Consider the following 27,101-nt stretch of genomic DNA (forward strand, 5'->3'; position numbering starts at 1 on the left):
ATGCTCTGGTTCCCCAGTACATTTCATAGGTGACTTCACTGAGAAAGAAACTTTCATCAAGCTTTCTCCTCTGCCAGTGCTTCATTCTTAAAAAGAGTTTGCTTCCCAAACCCACCTGTCCACAGGGTGAAAGCTGTACTTGGAGTGGGGAGTGTGGGTAGGGGAAGGAACAGCAGATCCAGTAGGGTATTACTCCAGCTTAGCTCTGTGAGATTCAGTGGAGTTAAAACCAACGCAAATCTAAAAGCAACACCGTGATGAATTGATAAATCTTATTTGCTTGCATCTGCCCACTCTGAGCCAGAGCTGGAGACGTTACTATCAGCTGGTGCGTGCCAGAGCATGTGCAGAGTGAGTTGTTGTGCTCTCTGCAGTGCACAGGAGACAGATGGTGAAGCCCACCCATTCTGGAGAGTGCCTACAGAGAGGAGGATTTCTGCAGTGCTGTGGTGCTGGCAGACAGTGCAGTAGCAATATTCTTACATTTCAGAGAACTGGCTCATCTCAGAAGTGGTATTTTACCAGTATTCTCTTCTGGCACCTCTGTCTTCCACAGCTGCCTGCACAGCTTTTGGCACAGCACTGATGGAGACAGGGTACTGCTCTGGCCAGACCAGCTCTGCCATTTAGTGTGAAAACTGGACTATAAGGAAGAAAGCCAAATAATGTTGGCTACTGGGGTGTTCTTAGGAGAGGAGAACCTGTGGAGTAATGTTCTTACCGTTTCTAAAATTGTAGCAAACCCTCTGTGTTAGCACACAGAGCTTCTCTTGGTTGGGAATTGGGGATGGATGGACATAGACAGATCAGATAAATGGGGATGTCTTCCCTACCCTAAATGGATAACACTTATTTAGTGGGGCTTGTGACAAGCCAATGAAGCCCTGTGTGCCTTTGCAGAAGCCATGAGAAATCCAGGGGATGTTAAGATATGCTCAGCTTCCCTGCAGTTTCCTGCAGCTGACAGCACACCTGTGTTGACCTTGGTGACAGCACCAGCCTCGCAAATGAAAAGGACATGCATCACTAACAGGAGAATCAAATTTGCAATGAAAGTCTTGTATATCATTTTCTGTTACTGCCGTTTCTATCTGTCCCAGCTAATCCCTGTGCCCCTAGAAAGCCTGCCCCAGTGTTCCATTTCCTGCCGCAGGAACAGTGCCTGCACTCACAGCAGGGGGGGCTTTCTCCAGCTCTTTTGTCAAATGCTGTTGTGGACCCCCAAGCTCCTTGTTCCTTTGCCAGTGGTGGGGAGCGTGCGAGTCGCTGATGTGGAGTCTTCTGTCTCCTCCTCAGACCAAGAAATCAGCTCTGACTTTTGACTGGTACCTGGAAGAGCAACATTTCTAGAGTGGAAGTGTTGTTTCCCAGTTTAGCAGATAGGGATTCTGTGTTGGTATAAGGGGAAAAAGTAATCTGTTACATTGCAGCTGTCACTTCAGAGATTTTCATCCCCTTCTCTTATATAAGCATGAGAGTATTATAGACACAAGATATGGGGGTTACAGGTATGTGAAATAGCTTCACACAGCTATACAGACATCCCTTTCAGCCTTGTTTGTGTTAGAAGAGGTGTAGGATTAAAGGACATATCCTTTTTTTGTTTTTCAAAAAGTGTAGAGGCTTGGCATAATTACCAGTGCAGTACTGACATTGTGGGTGAACCCAGATGTGATCAGTGTTTTCTTCTCCTCCTTCCTCTTTAATTTTGTTTCATTTTGTTTACAGAAAATGTCACTGCAGCTCATTTTTCAGGATTGTATGATCATTATTTTATAGTGATCTGGCTGGAAAATCCCTTAAAGTTGTCTCTTAAGAACCAAGAGACAGTCATCTGTAAAGAACTTCTCTAGTAGTCTGAGCAACCTAGAGATGTTTGCTCAGGCCCATGCCCTGAGTATTGGGAGAGAGAAATGATTTGATATCAGACTTGAGTCTTGGCTTCTGGAGCGGGGCCACGTCCACTCCTGAGAATTAAATCGCAGTAGCCAGGGACATGGTGGCAGCTGGGAATGACCAGGTGATCCAGGAGCTTCTCCTGTCCTCCACCAGACACGAGGAGGAAGAGGGAGCAGAGCAACTGGGGGACTTTAAAATGGATCCTGTGGCAGGTTCCACGTGCTGTGCCCCTCTCCAGGAGGCTGGCTCACAGCAGAGGGAAGAACGAGGGGCTGGCTCCTCTGTAAGGACTTTGTAAGGTCGTGGCGAGGCTGCCCAGATTCCCTGTGCCAGCAGGAATGCGCAGTGCCCCTGGAGTCAGGAGCTGTGCTCCAGCTCAGCACAGCACACTGCAGCCAAGTGGAGATGACTTTGCAGATGCTGGTGCTGCGCATGAAATGACCTGAGATGAGCCATGATGCAGCTCTCCAGGGCAGGACTGGAGCCCTTCACCCAGAGGAACAAGGCAGTGCATTCCTGCTACAAAGTGGGGTTCCTCAAAAAGGATTTCCTTTGCCAAAGGTTTGGGATTGATGCAGCTGGCTGAAGTGAAAATGCATTTGAGTTTCAAGGTCAATGGGAATATTCTTTTACCCTCTGTCAAAAATAAAGGAGACAGAGGAGCTTGGGATCCATGAGGAAAATCGGCTCTGTGGGTAGGAGACAATTTGTAGCTGCAGCTTCCTCTCTGTATCCCCAAGCAGATCTAAGTCAGAGAAACCTGAGCACAGCAAACCCCTTTCTTGGCAGTATCCAGCACCATTTCCTCTCTGTGGAAGTCCATGTCTCTAGTTCTGTGTAGACAAAATGTCAGGGCTTCATCTATCTCCCTCCCTCCCACCAGCTGAGAAGCCAGCAAGTGCTTTTCTAATGAAGGATTAACTTTGCAATCAGATATATGCTCCTTGTGCCCTCCCTACACAAGTACAATCATACCCAAAGCGTATGAAGACATGCTCATTGAATAAATTCAGAACAGGTTTCAGTCTGCTGGCTTATCTGTAGCTCTGATCCCTCAAAGCAAGACTTTGACTTGGCTAAAAACAGTAAAGCTGTGCTACAGGTCCAAAAAGTAGGACTGTAAAGGTTTCACTCCCCACCTCCCATGGGAAGGACACAGCTCCCCGAGCTGGCTGACACCCTTTGTCTCTCAGTCATGAACCACACAGAATCATAATAGACTCATAGATTGGTTTGGGTTGGAAGGGACATTAAAGATCATCCAGTTCCAACCCCCTGCCACGGGCAGGGACACCTCCCACTATCCCAGGTTTCTCCAAGACCCGTCTAACCTGGCCTTGGACACTCTGGGCAACCTGTGCCAGGGCCTCACCTCCCTCACAGGGGAGAATTTCTTCCTGATATCCAATCTAAACCTCCTCTCTGTCAGTTTGAAGCCACATACAGCCTCCAGCATTTAACCCTCTGGCATTTAACCCCTTTAGCAAGGCTGGGGACATGGTAGTTGCTGTTGGGTGGAAGAAGAACCAAGGAGGCAGAGCAGTAGTATCTTAGCAGCAGGGCTGTTTTGAATCTGTGTTCTTGGATGCCAGCCCTAGCTAGGGAAAGGGACGTACTGGTTGGGCAATGTGGGAACAGGAATGAAATTGAACTCTGGACCTTTTCTGTTTAAAACCTGTCTCCCCAGCACTAATCCTGTGAGGACTTTGAGTGCCCTTGTCCCAGCAAGCAGGGTTTTCAAGGCTGGCTGGTTGGCAGTGCTGATTATGTCCTTGCTTTGCATGCCACAGGCATGGGGAAAAGAGCCTGAGAAAAACAGTAGCTCCTGCTGCCAGCTCTATAAGGCAGAGGACTTCTCGGATGTCAGGCAGATCTGAAACATCAAAGGGGCTTCTCCTGAACTAGCTGACCCTTTATTACACATATTCTTGCACTAATACCCAGCAGATTATCTTTGCCTTGTTCCTGACCTGTGGCAACCCCTGTACTTTGAACATGCTCCATGATGGCAGAGAAGTGGCATTCACAGTGACTGCACTGCTGCAGGTGGCTCCCAGTGGGTGGTAGTTAAGTCCTCTCTGAATTTTCTTTTGCATGTGTGTATGTGTGTTACTGGAAGTGCTCCCAAGCATGTGTCACCACCCCCACACTTCAATCTGATCCCGAGCTACAGGTGAGTGTCAGCTCAGCAGAGGCTGAAAGGGGGTTTAGCCCCAGGTGAACTGTGGATTGCTGTGAATACAAGAGTTGACTGTGCTTGCCTACATGAGGAGCTGCATCCCAAGAGTTCTGAGGATGATAATTTCCAGAGGTTTTCTGTCTCCCTTTAGCAGTCTTGCTGAAATCTGGGGGGAGCACTGGTGGAAATAGATGAGAGAGATATGTTTCTGGGGAAAGATGTTGCTGGTAACTTCTGAATGTAACCATGATTATGAGATGATGCAGGGAAGGAAAGCCAGCACAGGGGAGAGGGACACTGTGGTTTTAAGCACAGTTCTGCTGTGTCTCAGACATGCTCTCTTTGACCCCATTGTGTGGTCCGTGTTGAGCTGTCACACATGCAGATTGCCTCTGACTCTGCTCTCAGGGCTGTCTGCAGCCTTCTCCTTCCTGGGTCTGCTGTTCTGATCCTGGACTTTTTCCAGCCACTGCTTCCCCCCAGCACTGTACTCTGTTATCAGTGATTCCTCTATCGTGTCATAATCTGCTGGAATAACTTGTACCGCATAAGCAATTCTTGAAATGTGCCTTAAGGCAGAGGAAAAGCACTCCCAAAGCTGTAAGAATCACTAGATTAAAAACAGTTCCCGTAAGGAACAAAGGGCAGGAACATCATGTAACATGTTTCTCAGACCATTAGGAAACCCTGATTTCTAGGAGAAGTGAAAAAGGTGGCTGTATGAGCCTGCTTGCCATGGCCTGCTGGACCAAACATCGAGCATCAGCTTCAGTCTTTTGGAGTCACAACTCTGGAGTTCTTTAGCATTCACCACCCATCATGTCATCTTGTGGAAATCAGTGGCTTGAGGCTGTGCCTGTAAAACTAGGTGTCTGGTTCTCTCCCACTGCCCTTTTGTAGCCTTCAATGTCCATGCAACTTACTGTCTTCCAGTACTTAAAGAGAGCCCACAAGAAAGATGGAGCAGGACTATTTACCGGGGCATGTAGTGATAGGGACAAGGGGCAATGGCTTCAAACTGACAGAGAAGAAGTTCAGATTGGATATTAGGAAGAAATTCTTCCCTGGGAGGGTGGGGAGGCCCTGGCAGGGATTGCCCAGAGAAGTTGTGGCTGCCCCATCCCTGGAAGTGTCCAAGGCCAGGTTGGATGGGGCTCTGAGCAACCTGGGCTAGTGGAAGGTGTCTCTGCCCATGGCCCTTAAGATGGTCTTTAAGGGCCCTTTTGAATGAAGGTCTCTGACAGAAGGAAGGATTCTGTTGGGCATAGCTACCATTCAAAGTGCCCTTTGCCTCTTTAGTCTCCTGGGCACCTATTGACTATCAATCACCTGAGTCTTGAAAGAGGCTGTGCCCCCTGCCTTACCAGCAGCAGCCCTTTAGTTCATCCTCTGCATTTTTTTTCCCATTTTTCCTGATTGAAAGTTAGTTTTTAACTTCTTCAGGGTCTTTGTTCCAGGAAGGGTGGTCAGGCTCTCCACAGACAACAAAACCATGATGATTTTTATTGTCAGCAGAAATAAAAATAACAATCAATTATAGTTACCTCCCATTTGCCATCTCAGAAAGAATCTGGGAGCTACTGGATGAGACATAGAAATATCAGGCAAAGCTGAACTTCTAGGCATGGACTGCATGAAAATCAGCCTGTTCTACACAGGGATAGCTTTGCCTAGTCTATGAAATATTATTGAAACAAAATTGGAACAATCCAGTTGGGTCATGCGATGAGAACGTGTGATTTATGAGGATAAAACCAACTCAACATCATCTTAATGACATCCTATTAAATACACATTACTAAATTTGATATGTCCAGGAGCACACAGCCTGAGAGACAGTGTTCCCATCTAATTCAGTAGTTTCTGCTGATTTTCAAACATATTGCATAGCCAGAGAAAAAGAGTAGAACCGCTGTTTTTGAAGTTTACTCTTCTACCTACAGGTAATCTAAACAGTCACAGTTAATACAGTGCCACCTCCTTGGACTGAAACCAAAGCCAGGCACAAGCATAGAGGTGTTTAGACTTGTCCTGCCACAGCAAGGAAGGGAAATGGTGTAAGACTTCCTGTCCTTCATCTACCTAAGTTTCTGTGAGATGACCTTTCCAATGCTAATTAGGCTGAGTCAGAGTATAAGGAGTGACATGAATAATTCTTCAGCATGAAAAAGCAATAAACATACATACACAGTTCTGAAAGCTTAAATTGCTTTCCCTTATCCTGAGAATGTCTGTCCCCCAAGGTAAATGCCACCAAACAATGCTGGATTTCTGTCAAAGTGGCAGCTGAAGGCCATTCTGTGAGAATGACTACTGGTGGTTCAGCATCTGACAGCTTGGCAAGTTTATTTCTTCAGGATTCAGGCGGCAGTTCAAGTTGGCCTCTCTCAGCAGAGCTCATTCCAGGGACTGAGGGGTGGAAAATACCTTGTATATTAACTACCTTTGACACCACAAACTTCTGTCTCCTGTTGAAAATGGGAAGGTGTCCTGTACCTCAGTTTCTGCATATGAGGAGATAATTCTTTCTTGTGTCTATAAGGTTTAGCCCCAAAGACCACAGAGTTCACAGAATCAAAGAATGGTTTGAGTTGGAAGAGATCTTCAGCATCCTCTTGTTCCAATCCCCTGCCATGGGCAGGGAGACCTTCCATTAGAAATTCTCCCATGCTGTTTTCATGGGAATCACATGGGGACATGGCATAGATATTTTGCTCATAATTGTATCTTAAATTTCCATTTCCATCCGTCTGATGAACAACAGCAGCAAGAGGAATGAGCAAGTGGTTTGTTGGTATTGGAACTTGCTCCTCTGTGTTTGTGACCACGCAAAATCCGTGGCTTGTGCAGCACTCTGCATCCAAGCAGAGTGATGCCGGGTGGTACTCCAAGTGAAACCAGGAGTACAGGGAAATTTGGGAGGATCATCACAGCATCCTAGAAATCACCCCTGAGCCTGCAAAGAGGACCTGCTCCATTACATAGTCAACTGAAGTTTCTAAGAATAATATAATCATGTGGAGGGAGACCAGGCTTAAATTACCAAGTCAATAGGCATCATTTGGAGGAACACAGCTGAGGTGTAAACAGATAGCAGCACCAGGGTGAGCCGGAGTTCATCAGCATTACAGGGCATTGCATATGGCATCAGCTGGGTTTTATGCAGAGCAGTTGGAGGGATGGGCAGCCAGAAAGCCCCTGTAGAAGTGGAGTAGTCAGAAGGTTATGTGTTGGTGTGTAAAGCAGAGCAATAAGTTATTATAGGGACAAACCGTCAGACTGATTTGCTGGGCTGGGTCCTGGAGAGATGTACAGGAAAAGGGAACACTGCTCCCTACAACAGAACTTCTGTGGCTTCTGCTGAGGCCCAGAAACCACACCAGTGGTGCTCCATCAGGAGGAAGAGGTGCCTTGGTAGTGATGGGATTAGTGTGATGCCACAGGGAGAGATAAGCAGGTCATATAAACACTGTCAGTAGCAGCAGACCCCCATCCACCTCCCGTTCATCCTCAGTATGTTCTCCCCTCATCCACTGCTCCTGGTTGTGCATGGAGAGTCAAACAGCTTGGTCTGTGCCCCCATGACTGTTGGGGGGGAGGCAGTTTGTCTCTCATTATACTCTGCTGTTTGGAAACATGAAGCTTGGAGACGGGAACTGAATTAAAATGCAGAGTTTTGGGGTCATGTTCTCTGGTGGCACAAATCAGCACAGCCTCAATTAATCCAATTAGCAATGCTGACCCCCCAGTTATAAATATTGGTAAGTCTGCTGCTCTGAGCACTGTGGTAGCATGCAGGAGATTTAAAAGGAGCAATTTCCCCCCTCATCACCCCAGTTTTTCATAGACAGAATTCAAAGAAATGCTAAAAAAAGTTGTCAGTCTTTGGGTCCAAGTTCTGGAACCAAATATCAGTTGCACTGAACATTCCTGTGGTCCTGTATCCTAGAGCAACCCTCACTGAATGCACTAGACTGTCATGTTCAAAGGACTCTTCACATTAAAAATCCCCTTGAATTGGATTAACAAATGACAAATACACTGCTCCAAATCCTCATGGGAATCCTAAAGGATGTACCAGTGTGGGGCCATACAAGGTCTTTCATTTCTTCTTAGAGGAAATCCTGTCACCTCCTGTGCATGGAGAATTGCAACAGAAGGGTCCATATGGATTCACAAAAGGAATGTATCCTGTGCATCCTCTACAAATGCACTGAAGTGCCAGAAGGTTTTTGTGTCCAGTCTTTTGAATTTTTTTTTTCTGGAAGGGCTGACTTAATTTTAGTTTACAAGTGCAGCAGGTCTCTTTCCGGACAGTGATAGTCAGAAACCCAGAAACCTGGATGTCCTTTACAGTCATTTCCCACAAGAAATTGAAGACCATCACAATCAGGGTCAAAAACTGAAGTAAAAGCAGCTTTCACAGTAATAACCAGTCTTTCATTTCTAGCTCACTAAAGTAGCTTCAGGTAAATCCTATTTATAATAGAAAAAAGTTCCAAATCAACTTAGCCAAGTGGCAGGAATTCCAGATTGGCAAAAGGTTTGAAAGGAAGAAAAGTAGTCATTTTTATGCCACTGTCTCCTCAAATATGCCCATAGAAAACAGAAAGGAAAGATAAATGACTGGTCTTCATTCTGCCTTTACTCAGAGATCCTGCATTTAATAGTTGGCCACAACACCAAATATCAACATGAATGATGGCACAACAGCAGCTATAGTTTAGATATCCAAGTCTATATTTTAGGAGAAAGGTACCTGAGAGCCTTTATCCTTCATTTTCCTTGTTCTCTGCCTCAGCAATACCAGAAAACACATCATACTCTCCTGCCTTATGTAATTTTTCACCTGATAATTTGGAAACATTCCTTTACCAAGAGGGTGGTGAAACACTGGAACAAGCTTCCAAGAGAGGTGGTTAATGCCTGAGCCTGACAGTGTTTAAGAGGCGTTTGGACAATGCCCTTAACAACACACCTTAACTCTTGGCCAAGCCCTGAAGTGGCCAGGCAAGTTGACTGAATGACCATTGTAGGTCCCTCCCAACTGAAATTTCTATTCTAGTGTTGCTGTCATTGTCTCCTGTGTGAACGGAGGGGAAAAGGGAATGAGAGTCCCAAAGGGCACAGCTGTTCCCTGAGACCGGGGCAGCAGATTTGAAGGGAAGCAGATGTCAGAGCAGTCCACACCTGCCAAGATGTTAGGGTAATGCAGCTCAGGAGTGAAAGGCATTAACAGCACTGCAGAGGCTGCTTACCCAGCACCTGCCTGCTTTGAACCTGGCTTGAATAAAATACAGCCCATGGCTGCTCATGAGTTCTAAATCTAGGCTATAGTTTTGAAAGCCACGTAGGAACTCGGTTTTCCTCCCCCTTTCCTCTTCCCCTGCCGTGGAGCCTTTTGCCTCAGTGACTCTGCTGTGTGGGCCGGCAGCGGGATGCTGGGAGCAGGATGCTCAGTCCCTGCTGCCCACTCTGCTCCCAGATGGGAACAGGAAGGGTGCCATTCTGGTGGGAGTTCCGTCACTTCCCTCTGAAGGCTTCCACTTCCAGAAAAGACAGAAGTTGTGTTTGCACTCAGGGAATCTCTGTGTTTTACATGCCTGTTCTGTTTAATAGCTTTACCCCTTCTGAGTGCCTGTGCTGGACAGAAAGCTGGTAGTAGCAGGACCTCCATCAGCTTAAGAATTGTTCCTTAATTATGTCCATAAGATAAGAAATAGAAATGAGGGGGGGAAATAAAACTTGTCATTATTTCCATTGTACATATGTTTTACTGCATGGACTTCAGCAGGTCCGGGGAGGGGATCCTGCCCCTCTGCCCCGCTCTGAGGAGACCCCCCTGCAGTGCTGCCTCCAGCTCTGGGGGCCCAGCACAGCAAGGACATGGAGCTGTTGGAGCAAGTCCAGAGGAGTGACACCAAGATGATCAGAGGGATGGAGCAGCTCTACTGTGAGGAAAGGCTGGGAGAGTTGGGATTGTTCAGCCTGGAGAAGAGAAGCTTTGGGGTGACCTAATTGTGGCCTTCCAGTACTCAAAGGGAACCCACAAGGAAGATGGAGAGAGACTATTTGCAAGGGCCTGGAGTGACAGGACAAGGGGCAGTGGCTTCAAACTGCCAGAGAGGAGGTTTAGATTGGATATTGGGAAGAAATTCTTCCCTATGAGGGTGGGGAGGCCCTGGTACAGGTTACCCAGAGAAGCTGTGGCTGCCCCATCCCTGGAAGTGTTGAAGGCCAGGTTGGAAGAGGCTTTGAGCAACCTGGGCTAGTGGAAGGTGTCCCTGCCCATGGCAGGGGGTTGGAATGAAATGATCTTTAATGTCCCTTCCAATCCAAACCATTCTGGGATTCTGTGACTCCTGTTATTAAATAACTGTGTAGGTAAGCAGTGAGTGTATTTGCATGTGTGCCTGTTTTTCTCATCAGTCCCAACACGTTTCTCTTCTCAGGCAGGTGAATGATCATACACTGCAAAAAAATCATCATCATCACAGCAAAACATGCATTGTTTCAGCACTAATAAGGGTTCATGATGCTCCTGGAAGACTTGATGCTTTGCATAGCCACAAATTGATGTGACCAGTTCTTTTCATATAGAGGCAGAGGTTGCTCGTGTTTTTGCTGCAGCAGCAGCTGTGCTGTCTGTTTTATTTTCCTGATAATTCCCTATCCTGGGATTATAAGCACCCTCTCCTACCATGATTTAATTGCCTTACATCTAGTAAATATACCCCCTGCTGCAACTTCATAGAATCACAGAATGGCCTGGGTTGAAAGGGGTCATCTTGTTCCAACCCCCCTGCCATGGGCAGGGACACCTTCCACTAGCCCAGGTTGCCCAGAACCCCATTCAGTCTTGAAAACTTCTGAATAATCAGCATAGACTAAGCTGAATATTTTGGTTCAGGTTTTGTGAAACTGAAGTACCTCCACGGCTCTGCTGGAATAATTCCATTTTGCAAGGTCTGAAATACTTTATTTGTATTTGGGTCTTTGCTAATGTGTTGAACAGTTTAAAATGAAATTAATTTTAAATAAAATTTGAAACTCACAGTCATCTTAAAATTAGGGAAAAAACATGTTCACTTTTTCACTTGGACAAATACTGTTTTAACAATTTCAAACAATTTGGAGGATTTTTCACATGAAATTGCCAGAGCCAACTCTTTACTTTTCAGATTGGTGTTTCAGTGTATTGTGGTTTCTTTCAAAACAGATGTTTTAGTCAAAACATACCCCACTGTATCAGTCTGAGAGCCTGTGGAAAGGTTTGCACAGTCAGGTGCTGGTTAGGGTTAGTGCTAAATGGGCACTGGTGAGACATGAGTTAGCTTGGATCCAAACCCACTAGTTAGTCAAGGTCCAGGCTCCACAGGAGAACCTGATGAGATACAGATATCTACATCAGTCCTTCTAGAAGGACACTTCTGGCCTAGATGTATAACTCTGAGTGGGTTTGTGACTCCTTGTCCCTCTGTTGCCTCTGTGAAAAGCAGCTACAAAGGGTAGCTCAGATGTCCTCTGAGGACACAAAGCTGGGAAGAGTGGCTGATACCCCAGAGGGCTGTGCAGCCCTTCAGCAGGATTTTGACAGGATGGAGAGATGGGCAGAGAAGAACTCTCTGAAACTCAACAAAGGCAAATGTAGGGTCTGCACCTGGGGAGGAATAACCCCAGGCACCAGCACAGGCTGGGGGTGACCTGCTGGGAAGCAGCTCTGCAGGGAAGGACCTGGGGGTCCTGGTGGACAACACTCTGTCCATGAGCCAGCAGTGTGTCCTGGGGGCAGGAAGGCCAGTGGGATCCTGGGGGCACTGGAAAGAGCAGTGCCAGCAGGTCAAGGGGGGTGATCTTGCCCCTCTGCCCCCTGGTGAGGCACATCTGGAGTGCTGTGTCCAGTCCTGGGCTCCTCAGGACAGGAGGGACATGGAGCTCCTGGAGTGGGTCCAGCAGAGGCTGCAGAGATGATTCAGGGACTGGAGCATCTCCCTGAGGAGGAAAGGCTGAGGGAGCTGGGGCTGTTCAGCCTCCAGAGGAGACACTGAGAGGGGACCTCATCCATGTGTGTCAGTGTCTGCAGGGAGGGGACAGAGGATGGACCAGGCTCTGCTCGGGGTGCCCAGCAATGGCACAAGAGGCCACGGGCAGGAACTGATGCCCAGGAAGTTCCAGCTGGACATGAGGAAGAACTTCTTTGCTGTGCAGTGACCGAGCACTGAACAGATTGCCCAGAGAGGGTGTGGAGTCTCCCTTACTGGGGATATTCCAGAGCTGTCTGGACACAATCCTGTGCCATGTGCTCTGAGATGACCCTGCTGGAGCAGAGAGGTGGCAGCAGATGACCCACTGTGGTCCCTTCCAATGTGACCCATCCTGTGATTCTGTGATCTGGTTTTCCAGCAGAAGTGTCTGCCTCCCTCTGATGACCCCCCAAATTGCTTGGTTTGAACCAACTGCAAATTTAAACACTTTACAGAGGTGGCAAAAATTCATTTCAACAAATAAGGGCTCAAAATTCCCAAAAAGCAACTCTCTTTGGCCAGTTCCAGGTATTTTCTTCAGCTGTGTTAAGATCCTAATTTAGAAGTAATTTGTAAAATTGATATTAAAGAGTTGGTCTCTTGTACAGAGACTGTGGAATGAGGGGAAGTCTCCAGTGAGACAGTATGAACACCTTCCCTCCCAAAGAAGGTGGAACAGAATCAGAGAAGGTGACACTTGTACATCCTTCAGTGGTGGTTTGAACTTGTCTGAAGGATACTGGTGTGAATATCCATCTTGTGTGAGAAGGCAAGGGCCTTCCAGAAGTGCTGAAGCAAATAGATGGGGTCTGATCCCCGGTCCTGGTTTCTGGGTTGCTCTCACCTCCCTTTCATCTGATGGCTCCCCATGGTTTTTTTTTAGGGAAAAGAACAATTTACAGTGCAGTCACACCGAGGTGTTCTGCCTCCATTGCCAGAAGGATTGTTTTTGCTTTTTATTAATTACAGGAGTTGAGTGACTCTTCAAATATAATAGTGTGGCACCAGTGTCCTGTGAAACATATGGACCCAGGAGAAAGGTCTGACCTGAGCCTCAGCTGGTGTCCCCTGACGTCAGACCAACTACACCTGCTTAGAGCAGCTGAGGGAGCTTGTCTCATGTGTGCAAAGCTAAGCTGTTTGCCTAAAAGGCAGCCTCAGCTAGGCTGAAGGACTTGCTTTAGGATGAGATGGATGATTCTGTACTTCCCATGTAGTTTTTGCAATGTTTGCATCAGCTTACTGATGTAGTCTTGAGAAAGGGAGAAGCCAAGCCTTCCCTGGTGACTCCAGGGGTGCATGTGCTCTTTAACAACCCTAGAAAGGGAATGCTGGCTTCCCACGGTGAGAATTTCCTGGAGGTAGTATCTGATCAGCTTCCCAGGGTCACTGAGTCTTCTGACACTTCTGCATTGTCAGAACGAGCAAAAAGACAAGTGTCCCAGGGACACTGAGGCTCAGATGGTCTCTGTTCCCTCGAGTTACGGCACCAAACCTTCAGCTGTGGAAAGGCAGCATAATTCTGCTTTGCTGCCTTCTCCTGTTTGAAGCTTCCAGCCCCGAGGATTTGTTTATCAACTCTTCAGCATGCCATGTTCCAATATGAAAATTCAGTGTGTTACAATGCTAACGAGAATGACGTTTTAATTTTAGAAGACACCTCCTTTCAGTGTGTGGGAAGGCGGGTTTTGCTGTGCACTGAAGTGCACAATAAGGCTGATATCGAACACTCCCATGCTGGTGTGAATGAGAAGCAGCACAGCTTTAAAATCAGCAAAGCTGCACTCAGTTTAAACCAGTCTGCTTTCAAAGTCTTTACCAGGGGCATTTTGCATTTGCTGTCTCAAGTGACAAAGTGAGTCCCGAGGGTCATATTTTCTCTGGAGCCACATCAGTTTGTATCTGCTGAGCCCCTGATTCGGAATGTTTGTTCCACCAAGTGTGTCAGATTTGCTGCCCTGTTCTGCAGCAAATGCCTAAAGACGCGTGCGGTGCCTGGAGCAATGAATAATAACAGGACTTGGGGACACCAGTGACCAAGTGACAAAGATCACTTTCTGGGGAAAGAAGGACTTTTTGGATCACCTCTACAGGGAGGGAGAGAAAGGGGAAGGGAGGGAAGAACGGCGCCTGAAGCTCCTCCTTAGAGGAGCTGTGCGAGTTAGTGCAGAGGAGGATGAGTCACCTTCAGGCTTTGGCTGGGGTGGCAAGGGAAGCGCTCCCACCTCCAAAACGCCTCCTCCTTCTGCTTTGTCACTGCCTCTCTGCGCTCGGGCTCTGCAGTGACCCTGGATTCTCTGTTCAGAGAGGGACAGTGGCAGTGCCACCCGTGTGGGAAGAGCAGAGCAGAAAAGCACAGCCCCTGCAGTGGGCATCTCACAGTCCCTCCTTTCCCCTGTGCCACCAGTGGCTGTCAGAGGACTGGCCATGGGGCTGTGTGTAACATTGACTCCCTCATGTTTTATGCATAGTTACACCCACTGCCCCGGGGGAGGAAGCGCCAGCAAATCAAAGCTTCTCCATTTCTTTACACTAGACTTTACTTGCTTATGATCCATAGAGAGAAATTACCTCACAGAGACCTCAGCCCCGTGTATTTGCAGCACTGCCATCGATACCCCGGACTGAGGGCAGGAAAAGGGACATTTCTCTTGCCTAATTGGAACTACGGTACTTAGGCACAGAGTCTCAGTTAATTGTCTAGGCTCTATCTTTTGTGAGTACAAATCCTAGGCTCTGCTAACTGGTGATTCATGGTAGATCTGACAGGCACAGTGACTCACCCCCTGATAATGCTGGTTTGTCTCCACTGGTTGTGGGTTTGCTGAAACACATCAAACTTTCAGGTGGGTAAACTTAGGTGAGAAGAATCTTATCCCAGGAAGCAATTTCTGCTGCCATCCCTTGCCTTCCTCTGCAAACACCTCCAGTGCAAGGTGTGCAGTGACCTGTGGAGAAATGTGCTCTTCAGTGTGAAGCAGCAGCTCTGAAATGAATGTTGTGAAAGGTCAGTGGCTCTGCCCAGGTACCCATGGCCACTGTGTAAGAGGGTAACTGTCAGAGCTGGAGTGGCAGCCTGAGGGATGTCAGGAGTAGAAAACCACCAGTCTGAGTGCCCAGTTTGTTTCTACCCACGGAGATTCAGTCACAGACTGAGATCTCAGTGGTTTCTCTGAAATCCACACCAAAGTTTTATTCATACATGAAGAAAATTTGCCAGATGGATGGCCAAATCAACATGGTAAAAAACCCACACCAAAACAACCCCCCAACATTATAAACAGCACTATTGTTTTGGAAATACCCATCTCTTATATCTACTTTAGGATACAAAATTATTTCACTGATAGCATTAAGTACAGCCTTCATGCATAGACTTTTGTCAGACTACCAACACCAGGGAAGATGTGAATGTGCTGTAGCTTCAAATCAAATGCACAAACATGCTAGATGTGAATATTTATTCTTAAATTTCTGTTTATTCCTAACCTGAAACTAGCTGACTGGGTGTTTGTTCAGCAGATCCCAACCTAAGCACTATTATACAAGGGATCAGAGTTTTAAAGAGGGCTGAGGAAAGTTGCTCACTTGCTTAAGATGGTTTATGATTTGACTGCTAAGGGTTTTCTCTTATTAAACTGCCGAGCAGTTGCTTATTTGAACTTGTTCTGCCATTGGCAGAAAGTTGTCTTCAGAAGTTGAAATTAAATATGTAGAAACTTCTCTAAAATCATTCTGTAGATTTGTAGTCTTAGTACTGTTGTGTATTTTTCCAAATGTGCAGCACGTTACAGGCCTCTAGTGGTAAAAATGAAAAAATCTACATTAAGATCCATCCTAAATGCAGCAGTTCCTGATGATACTTAATTCCACACTTAATAAATTGCATGATGCTTCCTGTTTACAGATTTGGCCTGCTAGTTTGCTCACCTGAGGGAAATGGAAATTCTGCAGAGGTCAGAGGTACCAGTGACAATAGGTTAAAAAAAGAGAGAAAAGTACCTGGAGAATAGTCCTACTCTTGCTCAATTAATGTCTCCTTGTAGTGGCCAAAAGAGGTAGAATGGTGTGAGTCTGGCAGGTTACAACCAAGACACACCATATCTGCCTTACCTCCACTTTTTCTACAGGTCTGTGTGTGCCTGGACCCTGTCAGTGCATCTCAAAGCCTGGTTGGTACCACCTCCCTGGCAAATTCCCAGGTGTTAGTTGTCCAGCAGCATTCTCCTTTCAGTCCTTGTAAAAGAGCATCCCATCCTGCCAGGCTGATCTCATAGCATTTAGCATTTTATTTGCTCAGCACAAATTTATTTATCTTATGCAAAGTACAAGACAGTGACTGTGCAATTCCCAGAGGGTGGTTTGGTTTTGGTTTTCTTTTTTTTAAAATTACAATTTTTCACTAATATTAATAATAATACTTTCAAACAAAGCTTCATTTCTGAGATAAATATGATATGAACTTATACCTCCCAAGGCTGGATTTCTATAACATGCCCACTGCATTCTTTCTTCTCAAGCTTCAGTTCAAAAGGAGCTGAGAACCACAGGTAAAGAACAGAAAGAGAGATGATCTGGAGGATGTGAAGGTAGTGATTCCTGTGTTTTGGGTAGTATTAAACAGAAGGTAATCTTGAAACTTACAGAGGATTGGAGGTGTGGGGGAAAATTACATCAACTGGGTAGAATAGAGCTGGGAATATCTGCATATTCTAAACAGTAATGGTTACAAGGTCAGGGGTTGTTATATAGTGTCTCCAAGGAGTACTGTGTGTAAAAAAAAAAAAAGAGAAGTGTAAGAAGTGATCAAAAACTATAAAGATAAAATATTCCACTCTTTTTTCCACTTTGGTGTTCTTTACTGGACAATGAGTTCGCCACTGGGCACTGCCTTGTAGTGGAGAGGTAACCAAATTTGAGAGGATTCAGAAGAGATCAACTGAAAGGCTACATATCTGGGGAGTAAAGAGCTGTGGAGGAAAGCTTAAGGCTATTCTGGAAGACAGGTGCCTGAGGGGATGTGTAAGCACAATTTATGTCAAAATCCCTGTGTGACCACAGGCATGGAAGAAGTGGTGGCAGAAGAGGGTAAAATTCTGTTGAGGGAGGCATTCAAGTCAGAACATCATATTTGGAAGTGAATGCATTGCTGTTAGAGGCATCATCTTGGGCTTAAATGCCTTTAGATCTTCTTGGAAAAAAGACCTTGGATCTTCTTGGATCTTCTGAGGTCTATGGAAAGGACCTGGTCTAGTGGAAGGTGTCCCTGCCCACAGTAGGGGGCTTGGAACTAGGTGATCTTTAAGGTCCCTTCCAAACCAAGCCATTCTATGATTCTATGATTTATCTCTGCTTATCAGACAGGAGAGGAAGTATCTGCACTGTTGAAAACTGTCAGGTAGAGTGAAAAAGAACTTGCTCATCCTTTCATACACTCATGGATTGCTTTTTTTTTGCTTTCCTTGTTACACTTCTCAGTATTGCCCAGGGGATGTGTGAGTTGTATCATTTTGGTACAAACAGCACCAACATTTCTCAAACATTCCTTCTCATGATCCATGGTGAAATTCTAGTGATCTCCAGCCACAAGCTTGGAAACCATCACTCTTTGTGGTACCTGTGCTCACACACCTGTTTGGAGCTATATTTGAAGACAGATTCAATGTCTTCAGTTGCTGTCCAATGAGATGAAATCCAGTCCCCTACTGGAAATCACAGTTAATGAAATTCTGTGGGAAAAGGGAAAACTTCTACCATACTATTAAGTAGTACCTGGTTATGACAAAAAAACCCTTAATTTATCCCAGTAGTCCAATTGCAGGGCATCCTAAGGGAGCCCTCATAGCTGTCTACAACTTCCTCATTAGGGGAAAAGGAGGAGCAGGCACTGATCTCTTCTCTGTGGTGACCAGTGACAGGACCTGAGGGAATGACTGGAGCTGTGTCAGGGCAGGGTTAGGTTGGATACTGGGAAAAGGTTCTTCCCTCAGAGGGTAGCTGGGCACTGAACAGGCTCCCCAGGGCAGTGGTCAGGGTCCCAAAACAGACAGAGCTCAAGGAATGTTTGGACACTCTCAGGCACATGGCGGAGTTCTTGGAGTGTCCTGTGCAGGGCCAGGAGTTGGACTTGATGATCCTCGTGGGTCCCTTCACATTCAGGATACTCTATATTGCTAAGTCAACTCATGCCAACTTTTTGAACAGACTGTTTTTGCAGTAGACACAGCTGTTAATGTTCCCAGGTGCAAAAGAAGAGTCTGCAATGCCTGGGATGTGAATAAAGACTCATGGCTACATGGCAAAAAAATGTTCAGTTAATAAAATAACCAGCATCAGTCCCTAGTCCACAACTGAGCCCTGGCACCCATGGCTGACTGGCAGATGGCTCAGAGGGAATGAAGGTTTGCCTGAGATCTACACGATATCTCTGATAATGCATTAAACTGATGTATAAGGGACCTGACAGAAGTGATTCTCTGACAATGCTGAGGGGTGGGTTATTCTATAAATTTGGACCACAACTGGTCTATCCCCTGTGTGACAGATCAGTGCTTTTCACGGGGATAGAAGGGATAGAAACCTTCTCGCCACGTGCTGCTGAGTGAACTCTCAGGCTGTCTCACCAGCTTCCCAGGATATGACTGCAAGCACTCAGATGTGACATTCAGCCCTTCTCTCATCACCTTTGACTGTGGCAGCTGTTTTTTTGACTGGGATGTTACTCCTGGGGCTGGGCAGGTGAGGTTGTGAAATCCCAAACTGAACACATTTAAAAGCAGGGTGGGAGAGACCTTCTGATGAATTATGTTGAGGGCTATTCTGGCACTGCACAAACCAACCTGATGACTACTTGTGCTGGCACTTACTAGAGTCATAAATGCATCTCTTTGGATATGCTTTTGCAAGGAGCAGCAGGAGACCTTTAAATGTGTGCTTCTGCCTTACCTTCTTAGTATAGAGATGGAACCACCTACCTGAGGCTCAGCATATTATTCTGAGTTCACAGTCTCTTCAGTCTTAAGGAAACCCATGAGCCAAGTGGACATTTTTTTGCAAAAGAAGGCCCTTTTTCTTCTGTCTGCTTTCTTTATGTCATTAGTTTGGGCACTGCTAGCTATACAGTCATTATATCATGTTTTAATTGTCTAAATCTCCTCATGACAGAAAGTCACTTGAAAGGCTTCCTTGATCTGTTAAAGGACAATTGAAGACAAATTGAACACCATCCATTTTTTTTTTTTACAAAAAAAGAGACACAGTATGTTGTCTGCATAGTCAAAAGCAGACTTTCATTCCAATGGCAGTGCCTGCTCTCTATTCTGTTGTATCTCCTGTGGCAGAGATCAACCTTTTCCTCTCCGAGGTGTAGTTTGTTGACTTCCAGCCAGGAGAACACTCTGTATTAGGAGTGTTTTTCCTATACTGGGACGTAGAAGATTATGTCTTAAAGCCCCATAAGGGCAACAAGGACAAAACCACCAACCCAGGAGCCTGTACAATTCCCAGTGGATCAATTCCAAAATTCTTACAGTAATTAAGATAAGAAGGAAGGATGAAGTATATTGCAACTTGGAAGTGCAGTGGGCTACCAAAGCAGTATTGCTAGTCCACATCCTCCCTCAGGGTTTGGTCTAAAGCCTGGAAGTGTGACAAGACCTGTGCCCATAGGGTAGGTTCGGTTGCCCTAGTAGGTAATGCTATTGCAGGAGCATGGAAACCAGGAGGTTTCCCCCTGCTGCAAGATGCAGCAGGAAGACTGGGAATTCCTGTATGTTACTCTGGCTAATTTGCTGTCACCTTTACCAGGGCTGCACTAGCCAGCAGCAGCAGCATTATTAATGATGCCTTCCATGGACATATTGTCCTTATATGAAGTTCTCTAAGCATATGTAAACAGTAATTAAGCCTCTTAACACCTCAGGGAGTTCCAAAGGGTTCACATCAGTTACTTTTATGATGCAGCTCTGCAGCTGTTTGACTGCACATGGCCCTGCTAGTTATTGACTGCGGAGTCTGCTAGAACTGGACTCACAACCCCATCCTTTTTCTGCAATAAATGGAGGGGGAGTAGCACTTTTTCTCCACTCCCTTTTCATAGAATCACAGGACGGTTTAGGTTGGAAGGGACCTTAAAGATCCTCTTGTTCCAAGTGAGGAACATTTTCCACTAGACCAGGATGCTCAGAGCCCCGTCCAACCTGGCCTTGGACACTTGAACACAATCATTGCTTGGAGAGCAACATATAAAATCCAGCCAAAGTTCTCTGCAGTGGGGAAGTCACCACTCTTTCAGTGTGAATGAAGGCACACTGCCTCAGTAAAGATTCCATGTCACTGTGCCTTTTGTTCTGAGTTACCCTTAACTCAAGGTAAAGTCTTCTGTTTCACACAGACCATGCATAGACAGAGATTCAGGATGGGCCATGATAAAACCAAATCTTTTTTGCCATTGTAAAAGTAAGGCAATTTCAGGGAGGTTTTTGCTGTTCTCCAAACAGTAATTGCATCAGAAGGACAGAGATCAGAACATTCTGTACTACCTACTGGCTACACAATTCACCATTAGAAATTGGAAAGTCGAACTGCTCATTTTCTGGCTCCTATAAATATCTGCTCTATTTGGCTTCCAGATCACTGGGAGCAGATGTACCAGATCATTAAGGGAGCAAAGAGGATTTTGCATCCTCAATTTTTATTGCTACCATAAATACTTTGGTAGTCACTGCATGGGGAATCAGACTCTGCAGAGCTTGCAATCTGCATGTTAGGCACAATCAAGTGCTTTGCAGACACGGGCAGGATAAAGGCAGGAGTAGGCAAAATGGGAATAAAAATTAAAGTGGTAAGAGTTGGGGAGACATCACATCCTGGTTTGGCAGCTGCCTGCTGACCACAACACGTCAGGGATTTTCAGGCATAATAAGAATGAAAGATTTGATGATGAGAAGGAGTGAGACAGTAGCCTTACTAATTTCTATGGGGAGGTTTCTCCAGGTGTAGGGCTGAAGCAGAAGGGGATGGGAGCATGGTACCATCACAGAGAGACTTAGCTGAGACTAATTTAGCAGGGACATCTTTGCAGAGGGGAGATGATATGGGTATCTGCCAGGTGAACAAGAAGAGGGAGAGATGTCTTAGACTTTCAGAATCACCATGAGGCTCACAGATGCTGGTGTGGTAATGAAGAGCATCTGATTGTAAAACCCAGATACACATCATTTTCTTTTAACAGCAGCATTTCAGTTACAAGAGCATCCTCTTTCCTGTGGTGGGAGCCCCAGTCACTTGCAGGTGGCCTGCACAACATCTGTGTACCATTTATATCTCTCTTCAGCTTCTGAAGTAAAGTCTGGTTTGATGGACCTGCTTGATCAGCTGGGTGCACAGTGGAGGAACATCAGAAGGCAGGGGAGAGGCAAAGGAAGAGAGAATTCCTTCTCCAATGGCAGTGGATGTTCAGTGGCAAGTTCTAGTATGTACTTTCCCTTCTGCAGGAACAGCTGGTCGGAATTAATTTCTCAGTCCAGTGCTGTTGGTGGGTTTGTGTGGGAGTGAAATGGAAGAGGAAAATTCTCAAAAGGACTGAAGCATTCAAGTATTACCAAGAGAGAGTTTTATAAAGACTTCCCTTGATTTCAGATGGGAAAACAAGAGGCAGGGATCAGCATTTCAGATCAAACACTGTAGTCTCATTATGTGGATGCTTCACTAGTTGTATCAGGAATTAAATGTGTGTTCTGCCCATGGCTCAGGCATATTGGAAATGCTATGAGGTCTGGGTTTGGAGATCCATGTGCTGCTTATACCAGAGGCCTTGGACAATCTGGTTCATTCTGTGTTCTTTGTAGAGCTCTAGGACTAGAACAATGTTCCTGGAATCCCTTGGATTGGGATTTCTCCCTCCACTTTTGTTGCCCTGATTCACAATTCATCCTCAGTGACTCCTTCTATAGCAAACTGAGAGAGAGGTGCAAGTCCAGGGGACACCTCTTTTCTAAGATTGACATTTTGAGTTATGGCAGATAAGTAGGTTACTAGAGCATACTGTTTCTCTCTCCAACCATTCCTGGGTCCTGGAGTCACCAGTTCAGAACTGAGCATGTAAAGCTTGGTGAGATAACCCCCAACCTAATGTCTAAATCATCACCTTCTTTTTCTTTTGGCTTCTCATATCTGGCCAAGATTTTAGCATAAAAACCTCTTTGCTGCCACCATGCCTAAGGGCTGCAGGTTTTTTTTTAATAAGAGGCTGTTATTACCCAACTGGTCAAGACATATTTTTGGGCTCATTTCCAGGAGGTTTTTGAATGATGTTTGGGATCAACATGAAGTCACTTCTCCTTGCCAGTCACAGTGCAATTTGGAAACAATACTGATTCAAGACATGCTGAATGGAGAGTAGATTTAGAGATGAAAGCCAAAGGTTTCTGAATTCTCTAGGCTTAGGACATTTTTGGGAATTCATTTTGGGACACAGGGCTGCTTCAGGCTTCTACACAAAAGCATACAATGAGAGAAGTTTCTTACCTCAAAGAACTGCTCAAGTAAGTAGGCAAGACTAAAAAGAGGTGGGTATAGAAGCAAAGAGGACTCAATTCAGATGCCTATACATAGGTAGGTCTCTAGGGCCACTGGAAATGCCTTAAGATAGCTCTGAGATCCATGTGGAGCTCACAGATATGGCACAGAACTTGCAGGAATCCTTGGACTACCAGAACAGCGGGAGGTCAGGTGAGATGCCTTAGGGTATCCTGAATGTCCATAGGTTCCTATGTGTGGGCAGCTGGATCAGTCCTTAGAACTCCTCTAAGCATTGTAGAAGTTAATTAGATATAGACAACCAAATTTAGGTGTCTTGTAAGATGTTCACACTTGAAATGACTTGCCCAAGGTCACAAAGATAACAGCCTCAGAGCCAGAACCTGGTTTGCACCCAAGTGGGTGGAATTCGCTGGATTTGGCTCTCCACTAACTGCAGGTCACCTTCACCTCACTCCTGTGAGAGAGGCAAGATTTCCTTCTGCTTTATAAGTCTGGGAAATGAGGCATGGGAAGGCTGAGTGACGTTTTTGAGACCTCAGAGTAAACCTAGTATGTCATATGCAGAAGAAAAATCTATGCTGGTAAAATTAACATTCTGGTTTTTAGGACCATAATTTACACAAGAACTACTGTAATCTTCCAGTCCTATACATAGAGACAGGCTGCTCAGTACCTGTGCCAAATCTATCTTCCTGTGATCTGTTCTGAACCTTCCAAGGTCTGTGCAATTGGTTGCATGATGCATAAGTGAGGCAATCGAGAAAGAGAATCCCTGTGCCAGAAGGAGCTTCTTCCTTCAACTGCTTCACTGTGCATCTTAAGGACTTCTGTTTGCTTTAAAGAGATGTGAATTTGGACCTTTTCGTGCACAAGAGCTTTGTGGACTAGACCCAAAAAAGTTTGGTTAGGTTTTCAGAGGGTTTTAGTGATGGTTGATTGTCACCTGAAGTCACTGTATTTCTCCAGAAACACATACAAGCTGGTAATTGCATACTAGCAAAACAAGTGTAGTAATTTAATTACTATTCTGCAGGTAATTCTATTGCTGTTAAAACATCTATTGTTGTGTTACCCTTTGTTGAGAGACTGCTCATAAAACCAGCTCTCATCTGTTTCTGTTGTTGGCAATTGAAAGTTGATGTGATGGTTGAAATGAAGTAGGGGGAGATCACATGAACCTCCCTTGACAAATGGCCTCATGAAAATGTCATTCCAGAAGTTCAGAGCTTTCTCTGGAGGACAGTCTTGCCAAGGAACAAGGTACTGTTGCTGGTAGTGTTGACAATCTGATCCTGCCCTTGAACTTCTCATGACTAGGAAGTACATTATCCCCTAAGTGGCTGTAGACCTTGTTTAGCAAGAGTGCAGATGTAGATATGGGCTGAATAAGAGATTTGTGTGGGTTTTACCTTCCTTCCTGTCCTGTGGCATCCACAGCTCTGGCATTTACATCTTGTTGAAGCCAGTTTCATACAGAGTTTAAATTACTAGTAATTTTAAATGTCTGCATATCAATATGAATATCTGCATGCATAAAACAGTTGAGAGGTTTGGTTCAGTTAAATTGCATAGGAAGGGAATTCAATGCCAGGTATTCCAAGGGCCAGGTATATACCAGTTTTAGAAGGTAGCAGGACACTTCAAATCTTTAGATGTGTGCTGGTAATTAAGGTTGTGGTGCCTTAACTAGTTAGATATTCTTGTTGCTTATTGGTGTTTGGTGTTGTATACACATGCTTTACACCTTTGTAGCACTGTGGGAAAAACATAAATGGGATGTCGGGTCTGAGACTGTCCTGCCCTGTGGGACTTGGCCTGGATTAAGTGGGTAACTGAAATAATAACATACTAATGGGTTAAAGACTGAAAAAGTAAAAAATGATATCTTAAATTTGCTGCAACAGCTTGATCAACAGCAAGAAGCCGTTCTCATTTTTCAAGTAATTTTATTTGTATTAGATGAAACTTTTTAGGTGGGTAAGGAATTTTGATCGATGAGAGTTAAATTGCTGACAGCTACAAAGAGCATTGCTGCAAGAGATGAGGTTTTGGACTTCAGATGTGTACCACAGTACATCTTCTTTGTATGAAGTGGAGGTAGGAATAGCAAAGCCCACAGGCTGGTCACATTGATTAGAGGGATGAAGCAGCTCTCCTGTGAGGAAAGGTTGAGAGAAGAGAAGGCTCTGCTGTGATCTAATTGTGGCCTTCCAGTACATGAAGGGAACCCAAAGGAAAGATAGAGAGAGACTACAAGGGCCTGGAGTGACAGGACAAGGGGGAATGGCTTCAAACTGCCAGAGGGCAGGTTTAGATTGGATATTGGGAAGAAATTCTTCCCTATGAGGGTGGGGAGGCCCTGGCACAGGTTGCCCAGAGAAGCTGTGGCTGCCCCATCCCTGGAAGTGTTCAAGGCCAGGTTGGATGGGGCTCTGAGCAACCTGGGATAGTGGGAGGTGTCCCTGCCCATGGCAGGGGGTTGGAATGAGATGATCTTTAATGTCCCTTCCAACCCAGGCCATTCCATGATTCTATAATCTACTAAGTCTCTGCTGTGGTGTTAAGAGTATCACCACACTATCAGCAAAAAGTTCTTCCCCAGAGGGTGGTTGGGCACTGACCAGGCTCCCCAGGGCAGTGGGCACAGCACCAAGGCTGACAGAGCTCAAGGAGCATTTGGACAACACTCTCAAGCACATGGTGGGATCTTTAGGCTATCCTGCACAGGGCCAGGAGTTGGGCTTGATGATCCTTCTCTATCCTTTCCAACTCAGTATATTCTATGACTCTATGATTCTATGATGTAGTCTGGATATCCAGATGAGCTTGGTCCCCTCCTCCTTGTCTTTCTCAAGTATTGAAGCAGGTCTGTTTTGCTAATTTGTGCTTTCAGGACAGTTTTGATTGAAAGCAACAGCAAACAGAGGACCAAATAGCAAAAATTGTATTGTCTAGAAGCCCTCAGAATTGTTTTACTGTTAATATTTTTTATTGATAATGATTTTGTGGCAAACACCTCTAATATATGCAGGACATAGGCAGGTTTTAAATTAGCTAAAATATGCCAACTTTTAAATCTCTGATGGAGTTTTCTGAGCTATCATATACTGTGCACAACAGAGTTGCTTACTACTGTGGCTGTAATTCATGTTCCTGCAGTTCCCTTTTTTCTTGACTAGTCACTGAATGAAAAACCCAATTCACTCTGGCATTCAGAGCTCCCCTAATACTATTCCAGTGAAGGAGCAATGCTTTTTTTTTTTCTTTTCTATTGAGTTTTTGCTGAAACTGAAAGCCCTGAGGCTTTTATGTGTGGTCCCTACAGAGCTGACCTCACAGTTGTACTGTCATTCATAAAAGGACACCCATTCCTAGACTGTAAAAGTACCATGTTCCTGATGTCATCTCTCCATGTGCCAGCCAGGCTAGTGAACATCTGCAACAGCACCACTGGGAACACTTCAGGAACAGGACAGGTTTTAAAATATAAAATATGCTTCATAGTATTTTTAAAAAAAGAAAATCCAGTTTACGTGAACAATAAAATACTTTGTCCCAAATGAAACTGGTGAAAATTCACTTCAGCTGATTTGTTTTTCACCAGGGTAAAAAAGAAGTTTGATGGAGAAGTTTGTGTCTGTAATTCTGAGTCTAATACATCAATATAAATAGCTCAGCAAACATTACTTGAAGTCACCAGATAGATATACTAAAATACAGTCCCATCTACACATAACAGATAGAAAGGGCTGGTCTGATTTATTACTTTCTCTGATTTGCACAGATAAATCACTGAATCTTTTTAAGGACTGGGCCACAAACACTATAGAAATGAAACCTGTTGGTTCATGAACAATTAAAAAACTTCAACTTTTTAGGAAGCTCAGCAAAAAAAAAAAAAAAAAGTGTGTGAAATTCACCATCACTGTCTCCCTGAACCTGAACCAACAAAACCCTGGATCAACAACATGATACCAAAGGTCAGACAAATCTTTTCCTTAACTGGATTGCCCTTCTGACCCTGAAGATTCAAAACCCTCACCCTAAATCACCTTTCCAAAAGTATCTATTTAAATTCTTTCATAGTTTCCACATATCATGGAAATTCAGTAATTGTCCAGCACCATCAACAGGTGATGTGTTTCAAGGAAAAACTACCACCACATGATATGCCTAATTCCCAAAGCTGCTTTCAAAAGCTAATCTTTGGTGTTTTGCCCTGCAGAAATGCTTGTGATGTATCTGATGACAGGCACATGGCAGTGGTACGAGAAATGGGGTTACTCTCGGTTTTTTTGGGGAGTTCTGCTAATGAAATGTGCTCACTGGGAAAATAAAGGATATATCCACACCCTAGGGTCAGGTTCACCCCAGGTGACCAAGCTTGGTGACCCATCACTTGGCTTTGAGCTCTTTCTTGGTGGGTGGGGGTTGGGTTCCAGGGCGCTGGTTCTACC

General features: G+C 45.2%; 1 protein-coding gene across 1 annotated transcript in view; it reads left to right on the plus strand.

The window, feature by feature from the left end:
• The first annotated feature begins 4,022 nt into the window (after positions 1-4,022).
• LOC127462269 (elongation of very long chain fatty acids protein 4-like) overlaps positions 4,023-27,101 on the plus strand; it is a 34,502-nt gene continuing 11,423 nt past the window's right edge. The window contains exon 1 of the mRNA XM_051770748.1: positions 4,023-4,072. The gene's annotated coding sequence lies outside the window, so the exon portion shown is untranslated. The remainder of the gene's footprint in view (positions 4,073-27,101) is intronic.

The sequence above is a fragment of the Manacus candei genome, unplaced genomic scaffold, assembly GCF_025592945.1.
Source record: "Manacus candei isolate 608988 ecotype Guabito, Panama unplaced genomic scaffold, ASM2559294v1 h1tg000124l, whole genome shotgun sequence".
In the NCBI taxonomy this organism is placed as follows: Eukaryota; Metazoa; Chordata; class Aves; order Passeriformes; family Pipridae; genus Manacus; species Manacus candei.